Raw genomic sequence first — 15,603 nt, 5'->3', positions numbered from 1 at the left:
GTAATCGGGAGCTTTTGGCCATGAAGTGGGCATTTGAGGAGTGGCGTCATTGGCTTGAGGGTGCTAGACATCAGGTGGTGGTTTTGACTGATCACAAGAATCTGATTTATCTTGAGTCTGCCAGGCGCCTGAATCCTAGACAGGCGCGCTGGTTGTTGTTTTTCTCTCGGTTTAATTTTGTGGTCTCATATCTACCAGGTTCTAAGAATGTGAAGGCGGATGCCCTTTCTAGGAGTTTTGAGCCTGATTCCCCTGGTGATTCGGAACCTACAGGTATCCTTAAGGATGGGGTGATATTATCCGCTATTTCCCCAGATCTGCGACGTGCTTTGCAAGAGTTTCAGGCGGATAGACCTGATCGCTGTCCACCTGGTAGACTGTTTGTTCCTGATGATTGGACCAGTAGAGTCATCTCGGAGGTTCATTCTTCTACGCTGGCGGGTCATCCTGGAATTTTTGGTACCAGGGATTTGGTGGCTAGATCCTTCTGGTGGCCATCTCTGTCTCGAGATGTGCGTGTTTTTGTGCAGTCTTGTGATGTGTGTGCTCGGGCCAAGCCTTGTTGTTCTAGGGCTAGCGGGTTGTTGTTGCCCTTGCCTATTCCGAAGAGGCCTTGGACGCACATCTCGATGGACTTTATTTCTGATCTTCCTGTCTCTCAGAGGATGTCTGTTATCTGGGTGGTGTGTGACCGTTTTTCTAAGATGGTTAATTTGGTGCCATTGCCTAAGTTGCCTTCCTTGTCTGAGTTGGTTCCTTTGTTTTTTCAAAATGTGGTTCGCTTGCATGGTATTCCTGAAAATATCGTTTCTGATAGGGGTACCCAGTTCGTTTCTAGATTTTGGCGGGCATTCTGTGCCAGGTTGGGCATTGATTTGTCTTTTTCGTCTGCCTTCCATCCTCAGACTAATGGCCAGACGGAGCGAACTAATCAAACTTTGGAGACGTATTTGAGGTGTTTTGTGTCTGCGGATCAGGATGATTGGGTTGCCTTTTTGCCGTTGGCGGAGTTTGCTCTTAATAATCGGGCTAGTTCGGCCACTTTGGTTTCCCCTTTCTTTTGCAATTCGGGGTTTCATCCCCGTTTTTCTTCTGGTCAGGTGGAGTCTTCGGATTGTCCTGGAGTAGATGCTGTGGTAGATCGGTTGTATCGGATTTGGGAACAAGTTGTGGACAATTTGAATTTGTCCCAGGAGAGGACTCAGCGGTTTGCTAACCGCCAGCGTCGGGTTGGTCCTCGCCTTCGTGTTGGGGACTTGGTGTGGTTGTCTTCCCGTTTTGTCCCAATGAGGGTTTCTTCTCCTAAATTTAAGCCTCGGTTCATCGGTCCCTATAGGATTTTGGAGATTATTAACCCTGTTTCCTTTCGTTTGGACCTTCCGGCATCTTTCGCTATCCATAATGTGTTCCATCGGTCGTTGTTGCGGAGATACGAGGTGCCGGTGGTTCCTTCTGCTGAGCCTCCTGCTCCTGTGCTGGTTGAGGGTGAATTGGAGTACGTTATAGAGAAGATCTTGGACTCCCGTATTTCCAGGCGGAGACTCCAGTATCTGGTTAAATGGAAGGGCTATGGTCAGGAAGATAATTCTTGGGTAACTGCCTCTGATGTTCATGCCTCGGATTTGGTTCGTGCCTTTCATAGGGCTCATCCAGGTCGCCCTGGCGGTTCTTGTGAGGGTTCGGTGCCCCCTCCTTAAGGGGGGGGTACTGTTGTGATCCGCTTTTTGGGCTCCCCTGGTGGTGGCTGGTGGTACTGGAGACTTGTGTGTGCTTTTCTGCCTCAGCTCACCTGCTTCCATCAGTTTTGGGAGTTCCCTATTTAGCCTTGCTCTCCAGTCACTTCCTTGCCGGTCATCATTGTAACCTGAGTCATTCAGTTGCATGTTCCTGCTACTAGTCTGCTGATCAGCTAAGTGGTCTCTTGTCCTTATTGTTTTGTATTTCTTGTCCAGTTTACAGTTTTGTCATTTCCTGTTACTGGAAGCTCTTGTGGACTGAAATTGCCACTCCTGTGTCATGAGTTGACACAGGAGTCTTAAAGTAATTTCAGGATGGGTTTTTGAAAGGGTTTTTCAGCTGACCGTGAAGTCCTCTTTTGTATCCTTCCTCTATCTAGTAAGTGGACCTCGCTTTGCTAAATCTACCTTCATACTGTGTATGTCTTTTCCTCTGAACTCACCGTTAATATATGTGGGGGCTACTATCATCTTTGGGGAATTTCTCTAGAGGTAAGCCAGGTCTGTTCCTTCCTCTTCCAGGCGTAGTTAGTTCTCCGGCTGGCGCGTGGCATTTAGGCAGCCGTAGGAATGCTCCCTGGCTACTGTTAGTTGTGTGGTAGATTTAGGTCACGGTCAGCTTGAGTTTCCATCACCCGAGAGCTAGTCTGTTATTTTTGTGTTTCTGATGTTCCCATGCCATTGGGGAATCATGACACTGCAGATGGGAGAGAAGCTGCAGATGGGAGAGTAGTTGCAGATGTGAGAGAAGCTGAAGAAGGGAGAGAAGCTGCAAATGGGAGAGAAGTTGAAGATGGAAGAGAAGTTGCAGATGGGAGAAAAGCTGCAGATGGGAGAAAAGCTGCAGATGGGAGAGAAGCTGCAGATGGGAGAGAAGCTGCAGATGAGAGAGAAGCTGCAGATGGGAGAGAAGCTGAAGACGGGAGAGAAGTTGCAGATGGGACAGAAGTTGCAGATGGGAGAGACGCTGAAGATGGGAGAGAAGCTGAAGATGGGAGAGAAGTTGCAGATGTGAGAGAAACTGCAGATGGGAGAGAAGCTGGAGATGGGAGAGAAGCTGCAGATGGGAGAGAAGCTGGAGATGGGAGAGAAGCTGCAGATGGGAGAGAAGCTGCAGATGGGAGAGAAGCTGAAGATGGGAGAGAAGTTGCAGATGTGAGAGAAATTGCAGATGGGAGAGAAGCTGCAGATGGGAGAGAAGCTGAAGTTGGGAGAGAAGTTGCAGATGTGAGAGAAGCTGCAGATGGGAGAGAAGCTGGAGATGGGAGAGAAGCTGCAGATGGGAGAGAAGCTGCAGACGGGAGAGAAGCTGGAGATGGGAGAGAAGCTGGAGATGGGAGAGAAGCTGCAGATGTGAGAGAAGCTGCAGATGGGAGAGAAGCTGCAGACGGGAGAGAAGTTGCAGATGTGAGAGAAGCCACAGATGGGAGAGAAGCTGCAGATGGTGGAGAAGCTGAAGATGGGAGAGAAGTTACAGATGTGAGAGAAGCTGCAGATGGGAGAGAAGCTGCAGACGGGAGAGAAGCTGAAGATGGGAGAGAAGTTGCAGATGTGAGAGAAGATGCTGATGGAAGAGAAGCTGCAGATGGGAGAGAAGCTGCAGATGGGAGAGAAGCTACAGATGGGAGAGAAGCTGCAGATGGGAGAGAAGCTGCAGATGGGAGAGAAGCTGCAGATGGGAGATAAGCTGAAGACGGGAGAGAAGCTGCAGACGGGAGAGAAGTGGAGGAATTAAGGAGAAAGCAGAATACAGAATGGTAGCAGACCAGTTAAACTGCCAACACCAGATGTGATAATTCATTACTATTAGTAAAATTTGCCTGGGACAGGAACAATGGAATAATTTAACTTTGATACTGTATTTATGGCTTTCTTTGACTGACACTGAATATTAGGTCAATTTCTGAGCCTCTCTCTGTGTGTGAGGCCTGTCCCACACGTCCAGATAATTCCGGTACCGGAGTTATCCGTGTCCGTGTGTCCGTGAGCTCACGTAGGCCATCCGTGTGGCACACGTGCGGCAGCCGTGTGCCGCCTGGGTACCACACGCACAGTGCAGGAGACAGCGCTGAAGTTTAGCGCTGTCCCCTGCATCGTGCTGAAGCCGCGTTTGCTGTAAAGAAGATATGAATAATCCATTTTTTTAGTGGTATTTCATGTTTAAAATAAAGCTCCATGTCCCCACCCCCTGTGCGCCCCCCGCTGTTCTGAAAATACTCACCCGCCTCCCTCGTTGGCTGTCGCTGCTTCCTGTCCTGGCCACACCTTCTACTGTAGGCGGTCACGTGGGGCCACCGATTACAATCATGAATATGCGGCTCCACCTACCATAGGGGTGGAGCCGCATATTCATTACTGTAAATGAGCGGCCCCACGTGACCGCATACAGTAGAAGGTGCGGCCAGGACAGGAAGCAGCGACAGCCAATGAGGGAGGCGGGTGAGTATTTTCAGAACAGCGGGGGGGGGGGGGTGCACAGGGGGTGGGGACATGGAGCTTTATTTTAAACACGAAATACCACTAAAAAAATGGATTATTCATATCTTCTTTACAGCAAACGCGGCTTCAGCACGATGCAGGGAACAGCGCTAAACTTTACAGCAAACGCTGCTGCACAGAAGATATGAATCGCGGCTTCAGCACCATGTGGGGGGGGGGACAGCGCTTACTGGAGCGCTGTCTCCTGCACGGCACACGGAGAACGTCCGTGTGCAGTACGTGTTTTACACGGACCCATTGACTTTAATGGGTCCGTGTAATACGTGCGCTCCCACGAACACTGACATGTCTCTGTGTTTGGCACACGGAGACACGGTCCGCAAAAAATCAATGACATCTGCACAGATGCATTGATTTTAATGTGTCTACGTGTGTCAGTGGCTCCGGTACGTGAGGAAACTGTCACCTCACGTACCAGAGCCACTGACGTGTGAAACCGGCCTGACACTGCATATAGATGGTCCTTCTGCATACGGTGATACTCTCTGTAAAGAAACATTATGGGGGCCTTCTCTGACACTGTATAAGTGGACCAGCTGTGGTGAGACTGTATATGGGGATGGTAAATAAAATGTCACGGCACAGCTGTCAAGTGACCTGGGACCAGGGGCTTCTTTCTTGGCTCTAACACTAGGGGGCTCGATAGCTCATCCTGTTACCCAGGATACTTCAGATGGCAAAGACGCCGGGGCCTCGGCCCTTGCCGTATCTCCAAAGTTAGCCTTTCGTCTGTCCCCTTCCCCCACCCAGTGGAGAGGGGGCGCTACTGTATACCGCAGGTCGCCAACCCAACAAACAGGGCAACAAAGACAAGGGGTAACTGAAAACTCCACACACACAAAATATTCACTCACATATAACAGAGGAATCCACCGGGGTGTGCAGGAAGGGGACGAAACTAAAAATGAGGAAGGATAAGGAATTATCAAGTGTACAATCCAAACAACCGTTGCTTATAACTTCTCCAGCTCTCCTTCTCATACCAACTTCTCTCCCTCCTTTAGCCATGCAGCAAGATCTAACTCTGACCAGTATTAGTAATAGAGCCCAGATTATATAGGGAAAAGAAGTGGCTGACTGAGCACAGCTGAACACAGGGATTTCCAACATGGCCGATTAACCCCTGTTCTGCTGGAAGAAATAAACTTGTTTAATAAACCGGAGAAGTGCTTCTTCTTAGCGGCAGAGTAGGAGCAACCAGATGCTGCGGACTTCGGGCTCTGCTCTGTTGCGGTAACCCTGTGGCATAAAAATTGCCCATGTTGAGATTTATCAATCTTTAGCCAGGAAGTACGAAGGAAAGTAGAGAGAGGGGCCTGCAGCACTGAGAAGAAGCAGGATGCTCCTGGGAAAGTAGTTGTAGATAATAAGAATAGGTGTAAGAAACAAAATTTATGTTGGACTTGTACAGTTTATTATTGCCGATATTGTGCTTTGTAAAACATAATGTAATTGTGGGAATACCTCTTAATATTAAAGTGGGATTTGGGAAAGCTGAAGGCTTTGGCAAATAAATTGTAATTTTTTGCAGTGCGAGCATTGAGACTATGGATTCTTTACTGTGAGAGCAGTGAAATTATGGAACTCTCGGCCACGTGATGTTGCAATGGTGGATTTACTAAAAATGTACAAGGAGGACTTGGAACACGGCCTTAATGTGCAGAATTTCCTCTTACATGGACTCTTCAGGGGTGGGGACTGGAGGCCTCTGAGACATTTCCAGAATTGCAATATTGAATGCAGTGTTTCTGCATCTTTACTGGTGTGATATCATCTGGTCATCATACGTGATGTCATCAGGAGTGGTGGCTTCAGCTATACGTTTTACCCTCTGGCTCTGTAGCCACGAGTCTGTGGATATCCAGTGAGTATGAAATGTGCAGAAATGGTAAGCTGATGTGTATCGTGCACAACCACCATCACCTGCAGGAGACGGCGCCGGCACACAGCGCTCTGCTGCTTGTTTAGCTCCTTCGTTGCTCTGTGTGATTGTTTATTTAGATCCTCGAATGTCTCTCCGCTTGTGAGCAGGTGGTGATTCTCCATCAGTCCTTTGCTCTATACTTTCAATCATACAGAATGGATGGCGTCCAAGCAAAGAAAGAACATCTACCTTCTATCAAGCACTTGTAAGAAGGAACCTGTGCACAACAATGTCACCTTTACGCCACCTGAAAAAAAGCATTGTGTGCACATGCCCCTAGTGGGGTTTACTACTTTCCAAAAAACGGAGACCAAATGATTGCAAAGTTGTACAAGAAACACAGATAGAACTCGCCCTCCGGGGGTGCAGAGCCGTTACTCCACCGCGGCTTCATTCATTCTGTGTTTTAGCTGCACGACTAAAATGCACATCACCGCTGCAGCCAATTACTGAGCTCAGTGACTGACTGCAGCTGTGATGTGCGCTGCAGGAAAAAAACAAGAACAGAGCAGCATTGGAGAACTGTCACTCCAGGAGGACGAGTATTATACATGATTGTTACTTTAAAACTATTTAATTGTTTGGCAAAAACCCCTTTAAAGGGCACCTGTCACCCCGTTTTTTCCGTATGAGATAAAAATACTGTTAAATAGGGCCTGAGCTGTGCATTACAATAGTGTATTTTGTGGACCCCGATTCCCCACCTATGCTGCCGAAATACGTTACCAAAGTAGTCGTTTTCGCCTGTCAATCAGGCTGGTCTGGTCAAAAGGGCGTGGTGTCTCCCCCCAGATCTTGCTTAGTTTTCCGTTGGTGGCGTAGTGGTGTGCGCATGCCCAAGGTCCCAAATCCACGTCACAGGGGAGTTAAAAGATCGCGATGTGCTGTATTTCATTGGTGATCGGTGGGCGCGGCCATCTTCCTTTGGCCGCGCGTGCGCAGAAGCGGCGCTCTGCTGGCCGCGGCTTCAGGAAAATGGCCGCGGGATGCCGCGCGTGCGCAGATGGAGATCGCGGCGGCCATTTTCCTGAAGCCGAGATGCGAACTCTGGTAACGTATTTCGGCAGCATAGGTGGGGAATCGGGGTCCACAAAATACACTGTTGTAATGCACAGCTCAGGCCCTATTTAACAGTATTTTTATCTCATACGGAAAAAACGGGGTGACAGGTGCCCTTTAAGGACTGAATTCTGACACATGAGGTAGATAATTATGATGCAAAAGTGTCAATTTTAAGAATGCAAATTACAAGAACAATTGAAGTGCAGACATTGAAATAACAAGGATGCTTGCAGATTTCTGCTCTGGGGCTGCAGATTTGTAAATGTTATAAAGTAAACCGTGACTGCACCAGCAGAATGGTGAGTTCAGCTCTGTGGTATAATACAGGATGTGACTCAGGATCAGTAATGTAATGTATGTACACAGTGACTGCACCAGCAGAATAGTGAGTGCAGCTCTGGAGTATAATACAGCATGTAACCCAGGATCAGTAATGTAATGTATGTACACAGTGAAGGCACCAGCAGAATAGTGAATCCAGCTCTGGGGTATAATACAGGGTGTAACTCAGGATCACTAATGTAATGTATGTACACAGTGACTGCACCAGCAGAATAGTGAGTGCAGCTCTGGGGTATAATACAGGATGTAACTCAGGATCAGTAATGTAATGTATGTACACAGTGACTGCACCAGCAGAATAGTGAGTGCAGCTCTGGAGTATAATACAGGATGTAACTCAGGATCAGTAATGTAATATATGTACACAGTGACTGCACCAGCAGAATAGCGAGTGCAGCTCTGGAGTATAATACAGGATGTAACTCAGGATCAGTATAAAACAAAAGGTGTATGTATACACAGTGCACAAACTTTTTAACGTGTATTATTCTAAAATCTCACTGTGTCACCACTATATTAGACAGAACAAGGACAGACACTGAGATTCCTCTCAAGAGGGTGATTGTAAAAGTTATGTACATTTCAAGTAGCAAAAAACAATTACAGGTGGAGATCGCCCCCATGACCCAGGTGAAGCCCACCCCAGTGAGAAGTCCTCAGGCAGCAGGAAAATCTCTCCACTTGATAAGCTAAATAGCTACATTAACACCTTGAGCTTCCCGCTAGCCTTGGCCCTGGCAGCCAGATGTGCCATGTTCACCACAGATGTTTCTCATATGGCAGGAAAAGCTTCTGGCAGAAAGTTGCTGGCAGTAACCAGAGGAGGGGCCGGATGGGAGCAAAGCCTGCAACCCAAAATTACTTGGAAGTTTCTCTTTTTACCTTTTCCATCCTGTGCACAGAGCTGCATTGTAATAATAACGAAAAACAGGAAAGTCCAAGTCTGATATAACAACCCCAAAACGCACAATCAAAACTTGGGAAGAAAAGAATCAATCAAAGCAGCAAACAGACCCATATATCAGAAAATAAAGCACAAAGAAGATCCAGAACAACTACATTATAATAAAAAGGCATTAAAAGTTACCCGTGTCTTCTCTACAGCAGGCAGTATTATAGTAGTTATATTCTTGTACATGGAGCAGTATTATAGTAGTTATATTCTTTTACACGGATCAGTATTATAGTAGTTATATTCTTGTACATGGAGCAGTATTATAGTAGTTATATTCTTTTACATGGAGCAGTATTATAGTAGTTATATTCTTGTACATGGAGCAGTATTATAGTAGTTATATTCTTGTACATAAGAGCAGTATTATAGTAGTTATATTCTTGTACACGGATCAGTATTATAGTAGTTATATTCTTGTACATAGGGGCAGTATTATAGTAGTTATATTCTTGTACATAGGGGGCAGTATTATAGTAGTTATATTCTTGTATATAGGAGCAGTATTATAGTAGTTATATTCTTGTACATGGGAGCAGTATTATAGTAGTTATATTCTTGTACATATGAGCAGTTTTATAGTAGTTATATTCTTGTACATAGGAGCAGTATTATAGTAGTTATATTCTTGTACATAGGGGCAGTATTATAGTAGTTATATTCTTGTACATAGGAGCAGTATTATAGTAGTTATATTCTTGTACATAGGGGCAGTATTATAGTAGTTATATTCTTGTACATAGGAGCAGTATTATAGTAGATATATTCTTGTACATAGGAGCAGTATTATAGTAGATATATTCTTGTACATAGGAGCAGTAGTATAGTAGTTATATTCTTGTATATAGGAGCAGTATTATAGTAGTTATATTCTTGTATATAGGAGCAGTATTATAGTAGTTATATTCTTGTACATAGGGGCAGTATTATAGTAATTATATTCTTGTACATAGGAGCAGTAATATAGTAGTTATATTCTTGTACATAGGAGCAGTATTATAGTAGTTATATTCTTGTACATAGGGGCAGTATTATAGTAGTTATATTCTTGTATATAGGAGCAGTATTATAGTAGTTATATTCTTGTACATGGGAGCAGTATTATAGTAGTTATATTCTGGTACATAGGAGCAGTATTATAGTAGTTATATCCTTGTACATAGAGCAGAATTATAGTAGTTATATTCCTGTACATAGGAGCAGTATTATAGTAGTTATATTCTTGTACAAAGGAGCAGTATTATAGTAGTTATATTCCTGTACATAGAGACAGTATTATAGTAGCTATATTCTTGTAAATAGGAGCAGTATTATAGTAGTTATATTCCTGTACATAGGGGGCAGTATTGTAGTAATTATATTCTTGTACATAGAGGCAGTATTATAGTAATTATATTCTTGTACATAGGAGCAGTATAATAGTAGTCATATTCTTGTACATAGGGGCAGTATTATAGTAGTTATATTCTTGTACATAGGGGCAGTATTATAGTAGTTATATTCCTGTACATAGGAGCAGTATTATAGTAGTTATATTCTTGTACATAGGAGCAGTATTATAGTAGTTATATTCTTGTACATGGAGCAGTATTATAGTAGATGTATTCTTGTACATAGGGGCAGTATTATAGTAGTTATATTCCTGTACATAGGAGCAGTATTATAGTAGTTATATTCTTGTACATAGTGGCAGTATTACAGTAGTTATATTCCTGTACATAGGGGCAGTATTATAGTAGCTATGTTCTTGTACATAGGGGCAGTATTATAGTAGTTATATTCTTTTACATAGACACAGTATTATAGTAGCTATGTTCTTGTAAATAGGAACAGTATTATAGTAGTTATATTCCTGTATATAGGGGCAGTAATATAGTAGTTATATTCTTGTAAATAGGTGCAGTATTATAGTAGTTATATTCTTGTACATAGGCAGTAGTATTATAGTAGTTATATTCCTGTACATAGGCAGTAGTATTATAGTAGTTATATTCCTGTACATAGGAGCAGTATTATAGTAGTTATATCCTTGTACATAGGAGCAGAATTATAGTAGTTATATTCCTGTACATAGGAGCAGTATTATAGTAGTTATATTCCTGTACATAGAGATAGTATTATAGTAGCTATATTCTTGTAAATAGGAGCAGTATTATAGTAGTTATATTCTTGTACATAGGGGGCAGTATTATAGTAGTTATATTCCTGTACATAAGGGGCAGTATTATAGTAGTTATATTCTTGTACATAGGAGCAGTATTATAGTAGTTATATTGCTGTACATAGGGGGGCAGTATTATAGTAATTATATTCTTGTACATAGGAGCAGAATTATAGTAGTTATATTCCTGTACATAGGAGCAGTATTATAGTAGTTATATTCTTGTACAAAGGAGCAGTATTATAGTAGTTATATTCCTGTACATAGGGGGCAGTATTGTAGTAATTATATTCTTGTACATAGAGGCAGTATTATAGTAATTATATTCTTGTACATAGGAGCAGTATAATAGTAGTCATATTCTTGTACATAGGGGCAGTATTATAGTAGTTATATTCCTGTACATAGGAGCAGTATTATAGTAGTTATATTCTTATACATAGGAGCAGTATTATAGTAGTTATATTCTTGTACATGGAGCAGTATTATAGTAGATGTATTCTTGTACATAGGGGCAGTATTATAGTAGTTATATTCCTGTACATAGGAGCAGTATTATAGTAGTTATATTCTTGTACATAGTGGCGGTATTACAGTAGTTATATTCCTGTACATAGGGGCAGTATTATAGTAGCTATGTTCTTGTACATAGGGGCAGTATTATAGTAGTTATATTCTTTTACATAGACACAGTATTATAGTAGCTATGTTCTTGTAAATAGGAACAGTATTATAGTAGTTATATTCCTGTATATAGGGGCAGTAATATAGTAGTTATATTCTTGTAAATAGGAGCAGTATTATAGTAGTTATATTCTTGTACATAGGAGCAGTATTATAGTAGTTATATCCTTGTACATAGGAGCAGAATTATAGTAGTTATATTCCTGTACATAGGAGCAGTATTATAGTAGTTATATCCTTGTACATATGAGCAGAATTATAGTAGTTATATTCCTGTACATAGGAGCAGTATTATAGTAGTTATATTCCTGTACATAGAGATAGTATTATAGTAGCTATATTCTTGTAAATAGGAGCAGTATTATAGTAGTTATATTCTTGTACATAGGGGGCAGTATTATAGTAGTTATATTCTTGTACATAGGGGGCAGTATTATAGTAGTTATATTCTTGTACATAGGAGCAGTATTATAGTAGTTATATTGCTGTACATAGGGGGGCAGTATTATAGTAATTATATTCTTGTACATAGGAGCAGTATTATAGTAGTTATATTCTTGTACATAGGAGCAGTATTATAGTAGTTATATTGCTGTACATAGGGGGGCAGTATTATAGTAATTATATTCTTGTACATAGGAGCAGTATTATAGTAGTTATATTCTTGTACATAGGCAGTAGTATTATAGTAGTTATATTCCTGTACATAGGAGCAGTATTATAGTAGTTATATCCTTGTACATAGGAGCAGAATTATAGTAGTTATATTCCTGTACATAGGAGCAGTATTATAGTAGTTATATTCCTGTACATAGAGATAGTATTATAGTAGCTATATTCTTGTAAATAGGAGCAGTATTATAGTAGTTATATTCTTGTACATAGGGGAGCAGTATTATAGTAGTTATATTCTTGTACATAAGGGCAGTATTATAGTAGTTATATTCTTGTACATAGGGGAGCAGTATTATAGTAGTTATATTCTTGTACATAAGGGCAGTATTATACAACCCCTGGCAAAAATTGGAGGATGTTCATTCAGTTGTTTAATCCTGTGCAAAAAAAAGCAGATCACAGACATGGCACAAAACTAAAGTCATTTCAAATGGCAACTTTCTGGCTTTAAGAAACACTAAAAGAAATCAAGAACAAAAAATGTGGTAGTCAGTAACGGTTACTTTTTTTAACCAAGCACAGGGTAAAAATTATGGAATCACTCAATTCTGAGGAAAAAATTATAGAATCATGAAAAACAAACAAACAAAAAAACACTCCAACACATCACTAGTATTTTGTTGCACCACCTCTGGCTTTTCTAACAGCTTGCAGTCTCTGAGGCATGGACTTAATGAGTGTCAAACAGTTCTCTTCATCAATCTGGCTCCAACTTTCTCTGCTTGCTGTTGCCAGATCAGCTTTGCAGGTTGGAGCCTTGTCATGGACCATTTTCTTCAACTTCCACCAAAGATTTTCAATTGGATTGAGATCCGGACTATTTGCAGGCCATGACATTGACCTTATGTGTCTTTTTTCAAGGAATGTTTTCACAGTTTTTTATCTATGGCAGGATGCATTATCATCTTGAAATATGATTTCATCATCCCCAAACATCCTTTCAATTTATGGGAAAAGAAAAGTGTCCAAAATATCAACATAAACTTGTGCATTTATTGAAGATGTAATGACAGCCGTCTCCCCAGTGCCTTTACCTGACATGCAGCCCCATATCATCAATGACTGTGGAAATTTGCATGTTCTCTTCAGGCAGTCATCTTTATAAGTCTCATTGGAGCGGCATCAACCAAAAGTTCCAGCATCATCACCTTGCCCAATGCAGATTCGCGATTCATCACTGAATATGACTTTCATCCAGTCATCCACAGTCCACGATTGCTTTTCCTTAGCCCATTGTAACCTTGTTTTTTTCTGTTTAGGTGTTAATGATGGCTTTCGTTTACCTTTTCTGTATGTAAATGGCATTTCCTTTAGGCGGTTTCTGACAGTTCGGTCACAGACATTGACTCCAGTTTCCACCCATTCGTTCCTCAATTGTTTTGTTGTGCATTTTCTGTTTTGGAGACATATTGCTTGAAGTTTCCGGTCTTGACGCTATGATGTCTTCCTTGGTCTACCAGTATGTTTGCCTTTAACAACCTTCCCATGTTGTTTGTATTTGGTCCAGATTTTAGACACAACTGACTGTGAACAACCAACATCTTTTGCAACATTGCGTGCTGATTTACCCTCTTTTAAGAGTTTGATAATCCTCTCCTTTGTTTCAATTGACATCTCTCGCGTTGGAGCCATGATTCATGTCAGTCCACTTGGTGCAACAGCTCTCCAAGGTGTGATTACTCCTTTTTAGATGCAGACTAACGAGCAGATCTAATTTGATGCAGGTGTTATTTTTTGGGTATGAAAATTTACAGGGTGATTCCATAATTTTTTCCTCAGAATTGAGTGACTCCATAATTTTTCCCCTATGCTTGGTTAAAAAAATTAACCATTACTGACTACCACATTTTTTTTCCTGATTTCTTTTAGTGTTTCCATTTGAAATGACTTTAGTTTTGGGCCATGTCTGTGATCTGCTTTTTTTCTACAAAATTAAACAACTGAATGAACATCCTCCAAGGCTGGTGATTCCATAGTTTTTGCCAGGGGTTTTAGTAGTTATACTCTGTTAGAAAGAGAGCAGTATTATTGTTGAAACATTTTATTACATATGTGGCAGTAAAGATATTCCGCTTTGGTTCCTTAACCAATGATAGAAGTATTACCAGCTACTAATTGCTCTTTATGCTGTATTCTGTAGTGTGTTAGGGTCCTGGCATTTTTTGGCCCTGGTAGGGTTAGGTCTGTTAGTCTTATACCTCTGTCATTGATCGCGTACAGTAGGATATTTTTTGCAGTTACTGGTCTTTGCAGTCGTCTTCCTTGTTGTACTCTGCAGTTTGGAAGGGGACTGTATATTTTTCGTCTCAGAGATTAGCGCACAGTGGAAAGGAGAAGTTAAAACATAAAATCTGAAGACAGATGACTCGGTGCATTGGAATTTAAGGTGGATCAGCCTCCCTTATGACAGATCCGATAATCTCATACTTATAAACGCTGACAGGTGGAAAGTCTTAGCTCACGTTTCCTCATTACTATGTCAGCCGACAAGCACGGTTTATAGTATTACACATTTTCATTCAGTCATGGACCCTCTTTATAAAGTAATGGTGCGTGGAAATATGAGGACCTTAACGTGGAGCTTCTGGGGCCCGAGGTTATGTTTCCACAATGAGCTTTTTTGGTGAATTTTTTATGTTCTAGATTTTCTGCTCCATTAACTAAAATAGATTACTTGAATTTTTTTTTAAATACACAGAGTAAAAACCTCATTGTGGGAAAGTAGCCTGTAAGTAAGAATATAATTGTTACACACGCACAATATTCGCATTCTTGGAAGTTTATATAATCTCGAACGGATTAGGTCAGAAAGATTATGTATCTCAGTGCCACAATGGCAATTGTTACTGTTGCAGGAAAATGACAATCCGGCATCATTCCCCAATAATCTCCTATAGGTCATTACTGTATGTATAAATATTAATGAGAACCGGTCACCAGCTCAAGAGTAGGCAGTTTTTGCTTTTATTTCTGCTGCTCCCCTGAGTTTTTCGTTATTTTTTTTTTGTGTATACCTGCAGCCTGCGTCCCCAGATTGTGCCGCAAAAAAAAAAAAAAATTTTGTTTACTTTTAAGAACTTTTTGGAGGAGTTTTTAAACAAACAGATAACTGATCCCTGAATACATGGAGCGATTGGGTTGGGAATCCTTCCCGGCTGTCGCAGGGTGACGCTGGGCTGCCCGGGAAGGTGGCGTGCCTGCCGGGTACAGACGCAGCGCCCTGTATACTCCTCCGTTGGGTGTGGTTCCTAAGTCTGAGTGACTCATCGCCAGGATTTCCTTGTTGCTTCTGTGGTTTTCGCTCAGGGCTGTGCTCATGTGGAGGGGGCTGCAAAAAATATGCGATGCCCTGCAAGCGAGCGACATGTGCAAAAATGCACATATGTATAAGCAGGGCTGCGCCTTCGCTGCAATGACACAGGCAACCTTGGCCCCGGTGCTGCAATAACTTTTCTGCTAATTCTACAACTTTTTAACAGCTCTGCTTCCCGTCAGCAGATGGGTGTATTCTGAATTTTGGGCTGATTATGTCCAGCTGACACAGCTGCGGGGCTCGTTATAAGAGAGG

Source organism: Ranitomeya variabilis, chromosome 8, assembly GCF_051348905.1.
Source record: "Ranitomeya variabilis isolate aRanVar5 chromosome 8, aRanVar5.hap1, whole genome shotgun sequence".
Taxonomy (NCBI): Eukaryota; Metazoa; Chordata; class Amphibia; order Anura; family Dendrobatidae; genus Ranitomeya; species Ranitomeya variabilis.
Note: the sequence above shows the minus strand (reverse complement) of the source record.